General features: G+C 37.2%; 1 protein-coding gene across 3 annotated transcripts in view; it reads right to left on the reverse strand.

Moving 5' to 3' along the window:
* Positions 1–19,192, reverse strand: part of orion (chemokine-like protein orion) — an 82,237-nt gene that overhangs the window by 51,705 nt on the left and 11,340 nt on the right. The window lies entirely within an intron of this gene.

Raw genomic sequence — 19,192 nt, forward strand, 5'->3', positions numbered from 1 at the left:
AGCAACCACATTTTACCAAATACCTTTCAAAGGGTAAATTTGATGTTCCTGTGTTCAAATAAATACTTGTCATTAGGTATACCTATGTTAATATACTGTAATATCACGAAATATATTCAGTGGGGAGTTTATAAACAAAAGGCCTAAGTACCACGAAATGTATTCAGGGGGAGTTGATAAACAAAAGGCCTAAGTACTGTGAAATATATTCAGGGGGAGTTAATAAACAAAAGGCGTATGTAAGTACCACGAAACAAGTTCACGAAATTCTTTGATCAAGAAGGATCTTTTATTTAAACTCGAATAGTTATTTATTATTTATGATAAAATTTAAATTACAATCGATATTCAGTTGCACTGACTCGTGATTTATAATGAAAACATGAATCGATCCACTTCCCTTGAACATTGCACTGACCTCGATACAAGAAACTACTTAACGAGGCATTTACAATGATTCACGCTTTATATATTTTTTACCGAAACCTCATTTTGATTAAAACAAAAACTATGACATTCTAGAAATTAACTACACAATCCAAACACAATACAGATATAATATTTATTTATTGTCAGTGCTGTCGTCCGATGAATTTCCAACGGTAACTGGATATAAACTTAAGGCGAAGCTTAATGCCAAATCACTATTTTGATTAATCTTTACAACGAATTGGTGTACATTATGAATACCAAAAAATATGCTTTAGATAAATTGAAGGTTTTCCTATCGTTTCGCTTGAGTAGAATACAAATAAAAAAATAAATGACTCAATAAAAAAATATTAATGTAAACTACTAAAAAAAATATTTTTTTAATAGAAATGTATGAACGCATAAAGGGAACAACTTTAAAAAATACAGTATTATGGCTAAGATTATCTGTGACAGTTTCACTTGATTAACTTTTTTGCTTTCCTATAAAATTATTTAAAATAAATAAAAACCAGTTTTTTGCTTGAAATCGAACGTTTCTAGACTCCGTTTGTCAAGCGATTTTAATGCCTATTACCAAAGATATAAGGTGCACCAAGAATATATACACATTTTTGGCTTGTAGCTTCCTCTTAAGTACCGCACAAGAGCCTCAACTGCACGGAGCCAGTAGTCCTATGGCATCTCCAAAACTTTATGTTATGGGTATTTTATGGAAATAAAAGAAGTAAGATGGAGAAGGATATAAAAAGCACTGAAAGGACAAAAAATATATAATTACAAATAAAATAACAATGTTTTTATGTCCAAGAAAATTAATTTTAAATGTGTATTTTTTTAACATTTTTGTCAGCTAAATCATAACAGATCTTAATGATTTTTAAAGTTTACTAACGGTGTTCATTCTAATGGTAAATTTTTGATCGTCTCTAAATATTTTTTTTTACACCGGGTTACTAGGTATGTTATCTCTTCGAACATGAATTATGATTAAATGAAAATGTTTAAGGATACTTTCTGTGTCTAAATGGATATAGAAGTAAAAAATATATATATTAAAAATTTTCTACCTTTTTACAAATTGGTTAAATCTACGTGCCTCACATGGGGCACGATCAAAGGGTACAGGGGTTATATCTTTGCCATACAAAATAATTGAAGGCAAGTTTCAAGAAAATAACATATTTGAGAATCTGAATTCTTTATATTTTTTTTATGTAAAGGCGTATTATAGGTAGGTACATGCAAAAAAATCATTTATAAAAGTGGATTAGCGGTTTAAAATCTTTAAAACACTAGTGAAAAAAGAAATATTTTCTTCTTTTTACAACACTGTAGACCATATTTAGAAGCATAGTATGGCTTGTCAGCAGAGGCGGATTAACTGTTGAGAGCGCCCTAGGCAAGCACCTCATCGGCGCCCCTCTAGCGACCACATATTATAAATTTTAACAAGTACCTAAAGTAGCCGAATTTGTAGTTAGGTGGGTTTTACGTGAAAATAAAAATTTCGTGGGAGGGGGGGGGGGTGGCTAGAGAATTTCAAGAAAATAAAATTTGTCCCGAAAAAAAAATTCATGGGGGGGTGGCTAGAGAATTGTTTAATAATAGCATTTGCTATGTCTTGTGATTTGTGACCGACATTTGCGATAAACTTAAGAAAACGTTCAACGGGCGTACCGTCGGTTTGAATGTATCGGATCACGAAAGTTAATTGGTCAATGTGGGAAATATCTGGTGTTGAATCCACTATTATTGAATAATATTTTGATATCTTGATTTCATGTTTTATTTGTGTTAATATTTTGTTTGCCATCAATTCAATAAATTCGTCACACGTTGTAGAACTTAAGTAATTGGTATATCCCTTGCCGCCATATTGAGCAATATGTTTACTTAAAAACGGATCAAACTCCGCTATGAGTTCCAGCGTCATTAAGTAATTTCCGTTATGAAGAGAGCCAAATTTTTCGTCATGTCCTCTAAAAGGTAAACCACGCGATGCTAAAGATTTTACAGTGGCAACCACTCGTTTTAAAACTTCACGCCAATAAGTCATCTCTTCTAGAAATTGAGCGGCGAGCTCATGATCGACACGACCGTCAATGTTAGATCTACGTTGCAAGCTCAAAATACATGTTTTATGTTCACATGAGTTTTCGTGGCTTTCTAATCTATTCGATGCGTTCTTCCAATCATTAAAACGAATAATAAACAAGGTCCACAATAAACTTTACCTGTGCTTGGAGAGTAAATAAGCCATTTCCTTGGAAGTTTTTCTCTATTTAACAACTTTCTTTCAAACATTGTTTTTATTAAAAAACGTGAGATTTTATCTTCATATATTCTCTTACTCAATGAAAAATCTGCATTTTGATTTTGATTAAATCCATTAATTGCAATGTATTCTTGTGTTTCGTTATTGATATCCCACTTGACTGGGTCACATCCCACGATAAACAGTCTATTTTGCTACTGCCTCACAACTTCTACGGCTGACGGAGTAGGCAGCATGGACAAATCGTGTTGTTTAGAACTAGTAGGAATTTCACATTGAATAGACTCGGTAGAAGACGCACTGTGAACTTTTTCACTTTCACTTCTCATTCTATCACTTTTTAATTTAGAAAAAAATGTCTCAATATGTTTCGTATGCTTTATAATATTTTGATTTTTTTCTTCTTTTTCCTTAGCCTTCCTTTTATAAGCTGCACCACTAGGTTTCTTCTTCAATTCACTCATTATTTGGGTAATGAACTAAAACGCAATGTACTAATTAATTCACACAAATACCGCTGCGAGTACGTAATCAATAGAAGCGCGCGCAACCGGCGACATCCAAGCTGAAAGTGATGAGTGTGACTGTCACCCCGTCATCCGTTCGGAAGTCCGGTGCCGGCCGCTTAGCCCCTGCCCCCGCTGCGCCCTTTGCCCTGCAATCTAGCAACGCCCGCGAACGAATCCACGAGCGAGCGGTCTTCTATTAAAAAATCATGCGATGGAGGCATGGAGGAATAATCAAGAAGGCGAGTATGCTTTGGAAGCTCTGCATCTCTACAGAAGTAAATAATCTTTTATATTGTGTAAGCAGGTGCATACTTACTTACAAAATTAAGTTTATATATATTTTTTTTTTAATTCTAGGGGCGCCCGCCGGCGCCCCTTTGTAACTGGCGCCCCTAGGCACGTGCCTACTTTGCCTTAGGGTTAATCCGCCACTGCTTGTCAGTTTTTTTCAGCCAGTAAGCCCTTCCATCTTGTCTAAGCTCAACTTTTTCAGCGAGTCTATATTCTCACTCATTTCTTGCCACCTATTGGGCTGAAGGATGTTGGACGACTTTTTTTGACTGAATGAGTGCATCCAGTGTATATGAGAGATGAAACGTTGGATAATTTAAATTCTAATGCTACGTATACATCCGCGAGCCGAACTGCCGAACTGAACCACAACTTAATTATGGAAAAGAAACGAAGCAACCGCAAATGGCGCGAAACGCCGCTCGCTTGCAGTTGATTCGTTCCTTTCCCGTAATTCGTGGTACGGTTCGCGTTTCAGTTCGCAAATGTATACGTACCCTTACAAGTCTAACGGTTCGTTGTTGGGGTTCATTCGCCATAAAATCTAATCGTTTACTATTGCCACATTGAGATTGTGGAAAAAAAATCTGAAATGCCATTTCCTGTGGAGTAGTCGATGTGCATACAGATGGTGACCGGGTATGTCATCAAAATGACGATTCAACACACCTCCAAAAAGTTTTATAAAGTCATGAAAAGTGATGAGACAAAAAATTGGTTAAATAGTTTACATAAGTAATTATTAAACCTAGTTTTTGTTTCATAATTTTTACTGACTCTATATCACTTTTTAAAGGTGTGTTGAATTTTCATTTTGATTAAATATCAGGGAACCGTTTGTGCAAAAATTAAGGTCAAAAGACTTGATTTTTTCTGTGCACTGCTTTACACATTATCAGTACAACATTACCCAATGATCGTCTTACTGTCCAGAATAAAATTCATCGTTGGAATCATCGGGAAGAGCAAGCAGAGTCAAAATTGGACCTTCATCGAGATTCCAATCCTTATGAATTCATAAACTCAGTTTAGGCCTGTATTGTAGAAATGATTTAGAATATATTTGAAAATAACAAACCCTCAAATATTTTTCAATTATATAACAAAATATTATAAACAAAATAAATTAATACACATAGACCTCATTTGAGGTCGAATGGTTTTTGCAAAGATATCAATATAAAACTGAAAAAATAATGGTCTAATAGTTTCTCACATAATACGTTACACATAAATATATTTACTTACTGTTTATAATGGTCGAATTTCAATACTTTGTTGTATGATGTACGAAAAAAAAACAGAAATCGAAGAAAAAACGTTAAAAACTTTGTTAATGAAATTTAAAATCAACATAGGATAAAGTTATCATATAATGGTGAGTGTTTACAATATCAATGTAACTCAAGCAAGGTATAAAGTGGTCTATGGCACAGTTGTATTTGAAAATATCATTGTAATTACTTACGAAATGGCAACTCGTCAAAGATGATTAATTTTGGGGCCTCATTTGAGTATCTCGGGTTCGAGAGGATTAATAATTTATTGTATTTCGATCTCTTAATGAATGTGTTATTAATGTGGAATTTGTGGTTAATTAATATCATTATTTGTGTAAGTAGGTAAATAGACAAAGTAAGCGAGGGGAATCATCGCCAAGGTAAATAGTATGCAGGGCCGGTGTGCGCAAGTAAATTTTATAAGACCACGATTCAGAGTCGAAACGTTGCTTGAAATGGCTTTAACCGTGTTTGGTGACTCACAAACTAGCTTCACTAACTTCAGCCTCGCAACATACTCCAATTGGGGATGCCATAGTCTCACTGGCTCCAGACGGTTGGGAGCAGTTGGGACTCTTGTGCGGTATTCACGTAAAACAAACAAAAAATCAGCGTCTTTGCTCTATAACCCCTCCAGCGTTTTAGGGTCATATATGACCGGGCGTCCATATTTTATAAAAGTATTTCTATCATGCGGAAATACGTTATTTTGGCGAAATATTTCTACTGGATGCCATTAATAAAATCCTAAAAATAGCCAAAATGAATAATTCATATTTCGTGTCGCTATCGTAACAAACGGTTTAACTTTAAAAAGTATTGCATATATTTTATTATATGAACGAGAAAAAGTGAAGTTACACTTTTCTTACAAATTTCCCCAAACAAAACGAATGTGGTTTCGAAATATCGAGTTCACTCAATTTTTCTACGATGGAGTAAAAATCAAGTAAAAATGTGGTTAGCGTTTTTGACAACATTTTTCATGTTTGATATTAAAATTTTATTATTTACAAATAATAATGTTTATTTTAAATGCGTACACAGAATTTTTTTTAAGGAAAATAAATATATATAGACAAACATATATTAAATGTTATTGTCATTCACTTTTTTTCGTTTTACATAAATAACATTGTAAACATAATTATTTTAAAAAATTGGCAAACCTTGACCAGATGAACTATTTGGTAGTTTGTTTGTTTCATAGATATTTTTCAAATTATACGGGAGCACCTTTAATATTTCTATGTCTATGGTAAAAAAAATTGAACATAATATAATACATATATGGAAAAAACTGAATTCAAAGAGAAAGCTTTTTTAATCTTATAGGATTAGTATCTGAATTACTGTACAGTTAATGATTGTTGTAAACAGAAGTGGCGCCCTCTGTTATTTTAAAAAACTACCGTTGAAGTTTTCGAACCTCGGCAACGGGTTTTATCTGCCAGTCTGTTATTATATGTCTGCCCATAATAGAAAAGAAGACAGAATGAGTTTTATGAGGACGTGTCGTTTGGTGACAGATATAATAGCACTACGTTACCGCATTTTAAGGTTCCAGTACCAGGTAAATTTATCTATTTAATATCTAGTATCAATGTACAAAAAATAATGTAACGTCCCCAGTGACAAAGGTTTTTTTTTGTATTATTGTTAGAACTTCAATATTTGTTTTTTTATTGTTCTTTAAAGTTCTATAATAGTAATAATATTGGACAATTTGTACAGCGCCGCTTATGTGAAATATCACCTCAGCGGCGCTACATTATTGTACCTACAATTCAAAAGTATTTTGGCTTAGGGGCAATGCATTCTGCTTGGTATGATAACTGACAAGTGCATTAGAGGGTAATAAAGATCAGTGCAATGACACCCTTCATCCTTCATCAGTCACATCCTGCCCCCTGCCCCTGCCATGTGCTGTTGCCCGGGTCACAGGGGTACTTGACTGAAATATCCTTTTGGACCAAAGTGGAGGGCATCAGTCCAACCATAATTCAATTGGATCAGTAAATATTATAATGATTTCGTTTTAGAAAATAAAGTGTTGAAAAAAACGAAAGGTGGGTCAAACGACTATCACAAGCAGTCAAATCGACAGCTTCAAGCAGTAACTGCAAAATAGCTTAAAAGGGATTTTTCCTATAAGAACTTCTAATCTCTGCGCAGTCACCGTGTGTATCTGTCGATGTCAACTGCAGTACAGAAATCGTATTGCGGACTCAAAACAACTAATGGGTTGTGAGCAAAATGACTTCTCTGGAAAAGGGTTGAAGTGAACTCCACTGGTAATGAAAGAATCTCTAGATGAAACTTGTTGAAATTAATATACTACATCAAATACGCAATAAAACATAACAATGTATCTTAAAATTTGTTGTGAACGATGTATCCTAGTGGGTTAATTTGTGTACCGGGAAATTATGTACGCGAGAGATAGCTGATTAAGACATTGACGGAAGGGTCAATGGAGGCAATTCGATTAATGGAGGAATTAATGCAATTATTGATATGGGTCATGATAAAAAATCATAATGTATTGCAGTTAGGTATGGAACTGGCAGAGGATGGACTGAATGTAGTAAAATAATGCAAGTTCGACGTAAGAAACATAAAAAACAACTTAAAGCGAATGTGAAACCATTTCCTAGAGTTATCTGACTCCTGTGTGAAGTGCAAAACGAGATTTAACGCAGTGTTATTAATATCTTCATCGTCTTGAACTAAAAAGATTTATTATGATTTCAAAACAATGAATAATGAACCAATGCAGAGCTCAAGCACAAAAAAAACATATCTTTAATTGCTTTGTTACGAACACAACTGACAATGGAGAGATTACTGTTTACTTGGAATGTGAACAATGAACTAATGATTCTAATAATGGGAGTGTCTGCTGTATAAAATAACGAAACAACGGACTTGCGATAACGTCAATAACAAGATTCAGATAACCGTGTGAAGCAAGGATCAAATACAACCAACAACCAAGATGATGCTAATAAGAATAAACCTTATTTTCTTTGACCGTGAAAGAAAATAATGTTATTACTGTGATATTCATTAAAACGTGAGTTTTTGACGTTTTTGTAGACCTCGCCTGCAAAAATGACATACCCAAGCCGGGCAATTGACAGAAAGTTCCTCGGGCAAACCGAAAAGCAACCATGGTATCCAAAAGCATTTCAAAATCGAGACTCCTCTCGAGAAGGTCCAAAACCAATATTTATAAAACTTTAGACATATCATACCAGTAGTAAGATGGAGATCAGAGAATCACAAAGAATATTGGATAATATGTATTTAAGAATAAGACCCTTAAAAATGAATTCTGGCGGAAAACCTACGAGCTATATTTACAATGTTAGTGTTTGAACAGCCGTCAAAAAGTGGTATCTCAAAACAGCTCCTATGTGCAGGACGTGAAGCAATTACGAAAAATAGTTGTCTTCTTTATTAGCCTGAAGGACGAAGGGCCATTAGGGACGGGAGATCTTAACCTATGTGGTCGTTCTGAAAGCGAACATCGCATCTTGGGCATAAGGTAGGCGACACATGACGCTATAAGCATCATGAATTGGCCTATTTCAGCATATCGACTAGAGTGAATCCCCAGAAACGGCAAATAAGTCGGGTCGTTTGTGTTATCATAGTGTTACGTAATACAAGTTACCCTATAAAAAGGATGCACACTAGCCCCAATTTCCCCTCACTAGTTGCGACACACGCGACCAGATGGTCGAAATACGTGATCGACTTGGACCACCCACACTGCTCGCGGTCAACACGGGCGGCCCTAAGCGCGCTTCGGCAGTGCAAATCCGACCTTGGTCTTAGCAACACGGTCGCTCACGATGGCGAAAACCCCTCGCGGGCATGGCTTGCATGATTACGCAATAACGGACGCGATCTCGTTCCAGTTTAACTAGATACGTTTCGCCATCAAACTAGCAGTCATGTTTATTATCTCGGTTCGAACTAAACTCAATGGAGTCCCGTTCTCGTGTAAAAACCCGAGTGCATATTACCACACCATCAGTACCGCTGCCTTTTAAGCGCGGGAAACCTGGGTCAACATGATGTACCACATCTCAAGACGAATCGTAAGCTTTCAACCTTCCCCCTTTTCTTGTGTTCAATTCTCGTAAATTCATGTAGAATCCACGCTTTATCTGGTCGTCACAAATTAGTAGAGAGAGTTAGTAGGGAGATCTATGTCAACCTGTATTTCTCGAGACAATTAATATACCTTGTGCCTTACTACCCATGTGTTATTATTGTGTGATAAACCTACCCTTTGACCTCCTAACCGATGGACGAGCCTGATGACCAAAGAAGCTGCCCGCCCCTGATAGTACACGAGCCTCATCTCTCTACCATTTTATCTGAGCTTAGCCAATCTAATAACCAGGTTCGATTCCCGGTTCAACCATATCTCAGCACTGGCGCAAAAACGTGGTTTTTTTTGGTAATTAATCGTCCATCGGGAGGTCAAATTGGAAATAATCTTGTACTCCTTCACTCTGTTTTCATGCCTTGTTTTGTATTAACCTTTGAATAACAATGTTTTCTTCCAATAAATCTTAGCTATTCTACAAACCATCGCGTCAAATTTAAAACAACCGTGTCACATTAAAGCCATTCGGTGTCAAATTACAAGTTTTACGAATCGTCACTCGACAAAATTTTAAGTACCGGTATTCCATCACAAGGTGCGCAACCAACATTTACTTCTTTTCGGACATCTCAAACATCACATAGTGATCCAAAACCACAATGGTTTACTTTCCAAGTGCAACTATTAGAGAGAATGAACTACAATAATCTACAATTCAACAGTTTCAAATCTTGTACATGATACAAAATAAATTCCTTGTTAGTGGAGCCATAAGCCAGCATCGTTCTGCAAAATACATAGACAAGGAAAACTAACGCCCTTCTGTCATTTGATAATTCCGCTTTATATGTAATAAAGGTGGGTAGAGTATCCTTTTGAAAGAAAAGTCTTGAAAGCCGACTTACCCTTTACATATAATTGAGATTCGCGATTGACGTAAACCCGGACCCTCGGCGCTTCTCCGCAATGGCCTGTCGATTGTCCAAGGGAAAGGGAATCTTTACGAGTAAATAACCAAACACTGGTTCTGCTTAAATTCAGACAATTTGTCTCGAATCACAAACAACCCTCCAATTAATTGTTGAAAGAAACAAACAATACTCTCTCGAAATCTGCACTTTGAAATTTTTTTTTTCGGAAGAAATTTTTTTCAAAAATTTTCTTCACTCATCTAGGACTTTGAACTTTTTCGGAAATTTTTTTCAAAACGCACAATCTCAGGGACTTTTCCACTAAAATTGCAAGGAGACCCCTGGCCGTTTTTTTCTCAAATCAAAGACTTGGAAATTTTTTTCAAAAATTTCCTTCACTCATCTAGGACTTTGAAATTTTTCGAAATTTTTCAAAAACGCACAATCTCAGGGACTTTTCCATCAAAAACACAAGGAAACCGCTGGCCATTTTTTTTTCCATAATTGGAACTTTGAAAATTTTTCAAAAACGCACAATCTCAGGGATTTTTCCATCAAAAACACAAGGAAACCGCTGGCCATTTTTTTCCATAATTGGAACTTTGAAAATTTTTCGGAAATTTTTCAAAAGCGCACTATCTCGGGGATTTTTCCATCAAAAACACAAGGAAACCGCTGGCCATTTTTTTTTCCATAATTGGAACTTTGAAAATTTTTCGGAAATTTTTCAAAAGCGCACTATCTCAGGGACTTTTCCATCAAAAACTCAAGGAAACCGCTGGCCATTTTTTTTTCCATACTGGGACTTTGAAAAATTTCACAAAATTCTTCACCAACCATCACAAGCAAACCCCTGGTATTTTTTTTTGAAAAACAACCAGCCACACACTCAGATAATTCTTTTTCTTCTCACAAAGTTTAAATCAACTTCCACAAAATGAATCCTCAAAACAACACCTTAGGCATAATAGCCAACATCTGCTCTCAAAGTACTCAAAGTTTAGAAAAGGAATTAAAAGACAGGAATATTTCTCCTTTCAACAAAACCAAAAACGTCCTGATTAAGTACGCAGCATTTCATAACAGGAAATACATAAAAGGGCTGCAATTTCAACCCGGCATTATAATCTGACACAAACAGATACAATCTACGCAGGAAACATGTCACCTTTAAGGAAAACGACACAGTTTGGAGACGCAACAACACACTTTCGCAAGGTGCTTTGTACTTCTCTGCAAAACTAGCTCCTCGCTTTGTTAAAGCAAAAGTACTGAGAAAAATCTCAGATGTAGTGTATACCCTATCGGACGCCTCTGGTAAACACATCGGTAACTACCACGTGAAAGATATTGTCAAACTAGGAAGTGTGGACACAATGGACACCACCTTCACTAGGACACTACACTCATAACTAACAAACTTTTGGCTCTACCTTTGTCCCACGAGATTTGGCCCTCGTGCAGACAAACAGCATGTCCTATCGCGTAAGTTTCATATAAAAACTCGCATTTCGACCTCTGCAAGGTAACCTTCTCATTTTTCTAAAAACACAGAAGTGTCAACTGTGGCTTTTAATCATTTCTCACCCATACATGTACAACTATGCTCTTTTGTATAAACCTTTTGTTATTTTTGTTTCTTTGTCACACCTCACCGTGTAATGTATATAAATTGTACTCATATTTTGTACATATTCTTCTCTGGAACTGATCATTCCAGTCAAGAGACTTTTTCCACCTCCAAAACGATTGATGCTCCCGGAGTCATGACCCTGGACATCAGTTGTCAGTCGTCACCATTCTGACACTTACGACACTAAATACATAACTATTTTTTGTCATAACTACCACAAAAAGTCACGTACAACATTGTATGTAAATGTTTTTTAATTCTCTCATGTTATCTGTTATTCACATTGTTTTTTCACATTGTTCTTTCACATTTGTTCGTCACATTTGTTCCATTGGGCTCCATCGTACATAAAACAATGACCCTTTGCAACATACACCCAATTGAGGTGAATTTTCTACCCCTGTAACTTGTAATCATAATGCGTGTGTAAATTCCAGTTTGGTATCGTCATTTGATTCATGTTTACAAAGGTGTAACAAATAAAAGTTACAATTACCTTTTTTAAAGTTTTTTCAGTTTTGTCTAAAAAATTGAATGGCGCTCAATATTCCCATTTGCTCTAATTTGTTGTTTTTTTCAGAATTTGATATTGACACGTCAATTCTGAAAAAGGTTGTTGTAAAGGAGAACAAACGCCGTTTTGTCCTCCTCATCAATAACAATAACACCTTTCGGTCACATTGAGTATGTAAAATCTTAAGATCTCAACTTTCTGACCCCAATTTGTTATATTATGTACTATATTTTGACTTAAATGACATTAATTTGCCTTGTCAAATACACCGAGCCAGGTCACTTATATTAAGTCATCCTGTGTCTCTAGGTGCCTCTTGTATCTACTTGTAACATAAAGTTCACAACATTCGTGTTTGTGGCAATTTTGGCAACACCAAGTGTGTTCCCCGTTTTGTGTTTGGTCATTTTAAGTAAGTAAAACCCTAAAAAAGGTCTTAAATAAACCACTACAAACCTTTTTGTAAGCAAAGAGTAAGTAAAACCGAGTAGGTCTCTTTTGCTATATGTATGTCTTGTCTAAGACATCCTTATAGGCATATGTTTTGTATTATTGCCAACTTAAAGCATAAACCCAACCAAAGGTTATGCCATCTCAACATTTTGTAAGCAAAGAGTTAGTAAAACCAAATAGGTCTCTTCTGCTATACTGTGTGTCTCGCGTAAGACATCTTTAGGCATATGTCTTGTATTATTGCCAACTAAACGCATAAACCCAACCAAAGGTTATGCCATTGTCCTTTTTGATAATACCAATAGCCACTACTTGATTGTTTTTGACATTGTGTATGTATCTTTTTTCCGGTATTGAAATGGTACTTTTTTTTATTATTGAACGTTGATATGTTATTTTCATGATACATGAGAATGTTACAATATCCACCATGAGACGAGGGATCGTTATAAAATCTAACACTATACATGAGAATGTTATAATATCTACCGTGATACGAGAAGTTCGTTATAATTACTTTTTTACTGGCTTACATATACTGTGGCCAAAGAGATAATTTGTTCCATAAATGGTTATAAATATCTATGTTGTACCGTCCTTTCAATACTAGGGTTCTTTCGTAATTCGTTCAATTTCTACATGAGACGTGGAAACGTTATAATATTTACCATGATTCGTGCGAACGATACAATATCTTGTTGTTGTTTTCTTTAAATAAGTTGACACTATGTACTTGTTCTACCAGACGTAGATCATTTTACCCTGACTTGTCGCCCTTAATTGGGACCCTTTTGTATTACTCATGACACTGAGGGAAATGTCCTTCACTGTAGTGAGAAATTTTTTTGTTCTCTTCAAACAAACATGAAGCTGTGCATTCAGCAATTTTTTACGCTAACTGATACCTGTGGACTTCTTGTCAAGCGGACCCAAGAACCATCCACTATCCATTGACCATGGACTAGCCATCAGCTTCACTGTTGGTTATGAGGTATCGTGTCGTGGGAGTTAATTGAGACAGTGACACAAAACCACCTAACTCGTTGTCTGGGGGACGAATAAGAAAAACTCCCAGGTTTGTGAAGCTTGAGCAAGGGTCTGTCATGTTCTCACAAACTGTAGAAGATTAAAAACCACCCCTAATCTTTCACCAAATACACGTGAAAGATTAGATTGTTATTACTGTGTATTCTCCTTCACCTTTTCATCAAATTCATGTATATGTGTAAAGAGTTAGGAAATTTGCTGGTTGATATATTTCGTCCTCACATAGAGATCGAATTGAGAATTAGCTCAGTCACCATCAATTTTCGCTACTCAAACCCTCCATCCTTCACCCTTCCATCAAACTCATGTATATTTGTAAAGAGCTAAGAAATCTGCTGGTCGACCACATTTCGTTCTCTGAAAGAGATCGAACGGAGAATTAGCTCCATCACCAGCAGACCTTCTCGCTCAACGCCATTTTTTCCTCATCCCTCATTATTCTTGAGGTTGATTTCATGAATCTGGAAGGTGTACCCTACGCACATAGCGTATCGTCTGTCTTTAAGACAATCTTTATCCATGAAATTTGCTTCAAATATTTCCTTTTCACCCCATTCCTAGGTAATCAACACATTTCTTGTAATTTTGAAAGTCGTAAGTTGTTATCGCTCAAGCGCTAACACCGGCCATGGAAGGCCAACTTCTTTCAGAAACTTGGTGTTACTACGGCACAACCACCTACCTGTACCTTGTAAATCAAATAGGTAACCTCACGCTAGACGTGATAGTTTTTGTCTCCCCAATCTCGGGATACTCATGGTATAGTCAGCACACTAGATCTCTCTCTACTCTCTCCTCTCTAACCAACAACGTTTTTTATCTTTTTGTCTTTTCTCTTGAACACAATTTGTTTCTCTCCAAACGTTTTTTCATCATTGGTCTACCAGGCAGGTAAACTTCAAGAATTTTGACTATAATAATAACCTGTCCCCGGATTAAAAAGAAGACCAGCAGCCCTCCTCATCACCTGCAAGCTGAGCTTCACTTCTTTGCCGCCTTCACTTCCATCACTCACTTCTCTCCAATCTCTGCGTACCAAAAACACCCGACCGCACCCAAATTAGGTGTGAGTCGTGCGTGCAGTAGCAAATCAAGTTGTCTCATCATTCAAACCACATTCAAAAGAACCAACCTCAGAGCATGCCAGCTCAAGGTTAGTTATGTTCCTGCAATCAACTACCTGCCGTTGTGCAATCAACTATTTGCCGTTTGAGCAACAACCACTTGCCGTTGTGCAATCAACTATTTGCCGTTGTGCAATCAACCACTTGCCATTGTGCAATCAACTACTTGCCATTGTGCAATCAACCACCTGCCGGTTGTACAAATCAACCACTTGCCATTGTGCAATCAACTACTTGCCATTGTGCAATCAACCACCTGCCGTTTGTACAAATCAACCACTTGCCATTGTGCAATCAACTACTTGCCATTGTGCAATCAACCACCTGCCGTTTGTACAAATCAACCACTTGCCATTGTGCAATCAACTACTTGCCATTTGTACAAATCAACTACTTGCCGTCGTACAATCAACTACGGGCCATTGTACAAATCAACCACTTGCCGATGCGCAAACTCAACATAATAGCCATCACACGCATCGATCATCAATCAACTTACTGGTATTACTCCATGTCCTTACCAACTTCATTTCACCTTGACAACCACTGCTCCACCACATCAGCATAATGAAATTCACGCTGGTACAACAACAGAACCCGGATACTTCTGGCCCTCAGCATCACCATCTCTCAACCACAACCAAGAAGCACAGTTCAATTTCTATGGCCCTAGTGATACTTGAGTGCAATCTCAAATGGGTCAAGTTACAGTGAAAGTGTAACTTAAATAACTTCAGTGAAATTACGTCTACTTGGTACTCAACGAACACTACGCTCTTCAAACTTAGCTTACAGACCAATGAAATTTTAGAGTCAGGTTGTTGTCTTTTCATCACTGCATAACCTTGTATGTTTGTCTTTTCATCACTGCATAACCTTGTATGTTTGTCTTTTCATCACTGCATAACTTGTATGTTGTTCTTGTCATCTCTGCATAACCTTGTATGTTTGTCTTTTCATCACTGCATAACCTTGTATGTTTGTCTTTTCATCACTGCATAACTTGTATGTTGTTCTTGTCATCTCTGCATAACCTTGTATGTTGTTCTTGTCATCACTGCATAACCTTGTATTTTGTCTTTTCACCATTGCATAACCATATTTTTTTTTCTCTCTTTGTTTTTTTTGCAAATCAACACTGTTTTTTTCTCTCTCTACTCACCTCACGACAAGATGAAGAGGATTTTTAGTGCCTAAAGCTTCATTACCACGTCGCCTTTTACTGGCGGAGGGGGAATGTGTTACGTAATACAAGTTACCCTATAAAAAGGATGCACACTAGCCCCAATTTCCCCTCACTAGTTGCGACACACGCGACCAGATGGTCGAAATACGTGATCGACTTGGACCACCCACACTGCTCGCGGTCAACACGGGCGGCCCTAAGCGCGCTTCGGCAGTGCAAATCCGACCTTGGTCTTAGCAACACGGTCGCTCACGATGGCGAAAACCCCTCGCGGGCATGGCTTGCATGATTACGCAATAACGGACGCGATCTCGTTCCAGTTTAACTAGATACGTTTCGCCATCAAACTAGCAGTCATGTTTATTATCTCGGTTCGAACTAAACTCAATGGAGTCCCGTTCTCGTGTAAAAACCCGAGTGCATATTACCACACCATCAGTACCGCTGCCTTTTAAGCGCGGGAAACCTGGGTCAACATGATGTACCACATCTCAAGACGAATCGTAAGCTTTCAACCTTCCCCCTTTTCTTGTGTTCAATTCTCGTAAATTCATGTAGAATCCACGCTTTATCTGGTCGTCACAAATTAGTAGAGAGAGTTAGTAGGGAGATCTATGTCAACCTGTATTTCTCGAGACAATTAATATACCTTGTGCCTTACTACCCATGTGTTATTATTGTGTGATAAACCTACCCTTTGACCTCCTAACCGATGGACGAGCCTGATGACCAAAGAAGCTGCCCGCCCCTGATAGTACACGAGCCTCATCTCTCTACCATTTTATCTGAGCTTAGCCAATCTAATAACCAGGTTCGATTCCCGGTTCAACCATATCTTAGCAATAGTCGACCTCAAATCTGATTTATAATATATAATATCTATGCTGTCGACAAAGTAGTGATGTTGTGCTTAGGTATAGCCAGTGCCGGTTCGTGGCCTATCTCATTGGTAGTTGAATCGGAAATTAAGAGAGGGAGAAAATAAAATCTCTCAGATACATGAAAAAAACCCATGTTAATCTTTTACACATCACGGTTATATTTATTCATCTTTTATTATTTATTTATTACATATAATGGAATTTATACGGCCCCTGTAGGTGATTTTTCACAAAAAACAGCACTTTACAAATTGTCCCATTATTATTTTTATTATCACTGCACCAGTTAACAAAACAGTTTCAAAATACGAAATCACAATTTACGCAACAAACTATTCCTTTTTTAAATACATCTATTTGAGTGAATGAATGGAAATCTTGGAAGTAGAAAATAACCCACTTCCCGACATTCGATCGAGCTGAAACTACGCAGATAGACTCGTTGCCGATTACAAAGCATTTGGTGGCAATCTCGCATCCATGACGGCCGGCATAGTCCAGTGGTAACGCATTGGACTGCCATTCCGAAGGTCGCGGGTTTGAACCCGGCGTGCGCAAATAAATTTTATTTGATTAATTTGTGTTATTTCACAATTATTTAATTAAAATAATATATAGTATATTTGCGGCACGTTCCAGAGTGGAAGATACTACCAGTATCGCCCTGGTGTAAGACCACCATTCAGAATTGAAACGTTGCTCCAAATGGCTTTAGCCGTGTTTAGTGACTAGATCTGAATAGCCAGGTACTTCCCCACCTTCCTCTTTCCCTTCCCCACTTACCTTCAGCCTCACAACATCCCCCAATTGGGGATGCCATAGTCTCACTGGCTCCAGACGGGAGCAGTTGGGACTCTTGTGAGGTATTCACTATAAAAAATTTTTTTTTTAAAAAAACACATGCAGATAAGTACTTTTTTTTTTTAAATTGGAGGACATTACAGCAGTTAATACACGAAATAAATGCCGGTCTTACCCAATCGGGATTTGGTTCAGTTGTTAGCGCGGTTGACTTCAGTCCCTGGGGACGAAGGTTCAATCCTCATTCAAACCAAAAGAAAATAGATGTATTATGGTACGTATACATTTGCGAACTTAAACGCGAACCGAGCCACGAATTACGGGAAAGGAACGAAGCAACTGCAAGCGGCGTTTCGCGCCATTTGCGGTTGCTTCGATCTTTTCCCATAAGTTGAGGTTCAGTTCGGCAGTTCGACTCGCGTATGTATACGTGGCATAACGTAGTAAAATAACTTTTTTACGGGTTGTTTGTATGTATAAAAAAAGTATCATCTTCAGTTGTAAACTTATTCTAATAACTACTCAAAACACGATAATCACCGAAAAAATATGTTGATCTTGCAAAATACTATTCCGTACGAATTTGGTAAATAAATCTCATATTCGCTTCGCACACGGTCACCTAGTACAGTGTTCCGCAAAGCGTGTGCCGCGGCACACTGGTGTACCGTGGTCATCAGTTGGTGTGCCGCGGAAAAATTCAAGGTATTGTGAAGATAATATAATAAGAAAGCAAATGGGAGCAGATCATCAGTCACTTCTGTTCATACAGAATTAGGATGGCTTTCTCGCGGAAAAGTGCTATTTCGGATTTACGAGCTAAAAAATGAGTCTCAGACGTTTTCGGAGGCCCAGGGTTCAGATTTTGCTTCTGAGTTTAAAAAAGAAGAACGGGTAGTAAAACTTGCATATCTGGCGGACATATTAGCTAATTTAAATGAGCTCAACAGAAAAATGCAAGGTAGGAATTCTTATATTTTAACGTCCTCGGACAAAATTGAAAGCTTTCGCGCTAAGTTGGTATTATGGATCAGCCACGCTGTCAATGGTAGTAATGAATTGTTTCCAAATGGCATGGCTGTCGATTCAGAACAAAAGTGCAGGCTTTGATAGTGAAACACTTGGAGCTATTAGCAGAAAAAATGAACTGTTATTTTCCTAAGTGTGACCTACAACGTATGGACTGGGTATGAAATCCACTCTCGGATAAAATTTCCCTTGGACACTTGCCGATAAACGAGCAGAGAGAATTAATGGAGTTAAAAACTGATCGGACCTTAAAACTAAAATTTTCCAAAGTAGAGCTAGCACATTTTTGGCTGCATATAAAAATGAGTATCCACTGCTTTCAAAGCATGCTGTTGAAAATATATTACCATTTGCCACAACCTACTTATGCGAATTGGGATTTTCAAAAAGAGAACGCCTGAGGACGATCAATGAAGAGATGAAAGCAGCCTTATCAACGATTGCTTCAAATGTTGATCTCCTGTGCTCAGTTAAACAGGCTCACATTTCTCACTAAACATCTTTTCATATTACGTATATTGATTTTAGTAATAAATAAATATTGATTTTTTTCTTTGGTGTACCTCTAAAATTTCTTGATTTGATAGGTGTACCTTGAACACAAAAAGTTTGCGGAACACTGACCTAGTAAATGCTCAGGGTTTGCAGGTCTACCGCTCTGGCGCCACTAGTATTTGTAGGAACTATTTATTAGAACAGA

Source organism: Hesperophylax consimilis, chromosome 10 (genome assembly GCF_061612785.1).
Source record: "Hesperophylax consimilis isolate HC1 chromosome 10, BYU_Hcon_1.0, whole genome shotgun sequence".
Lineage (NCBI taxonomy): Eukaryota > Metazoa > Arthropoda > Insecta > Trichoptera > Limnephilidae > Hesperophylax > Hesperophylax consimilis.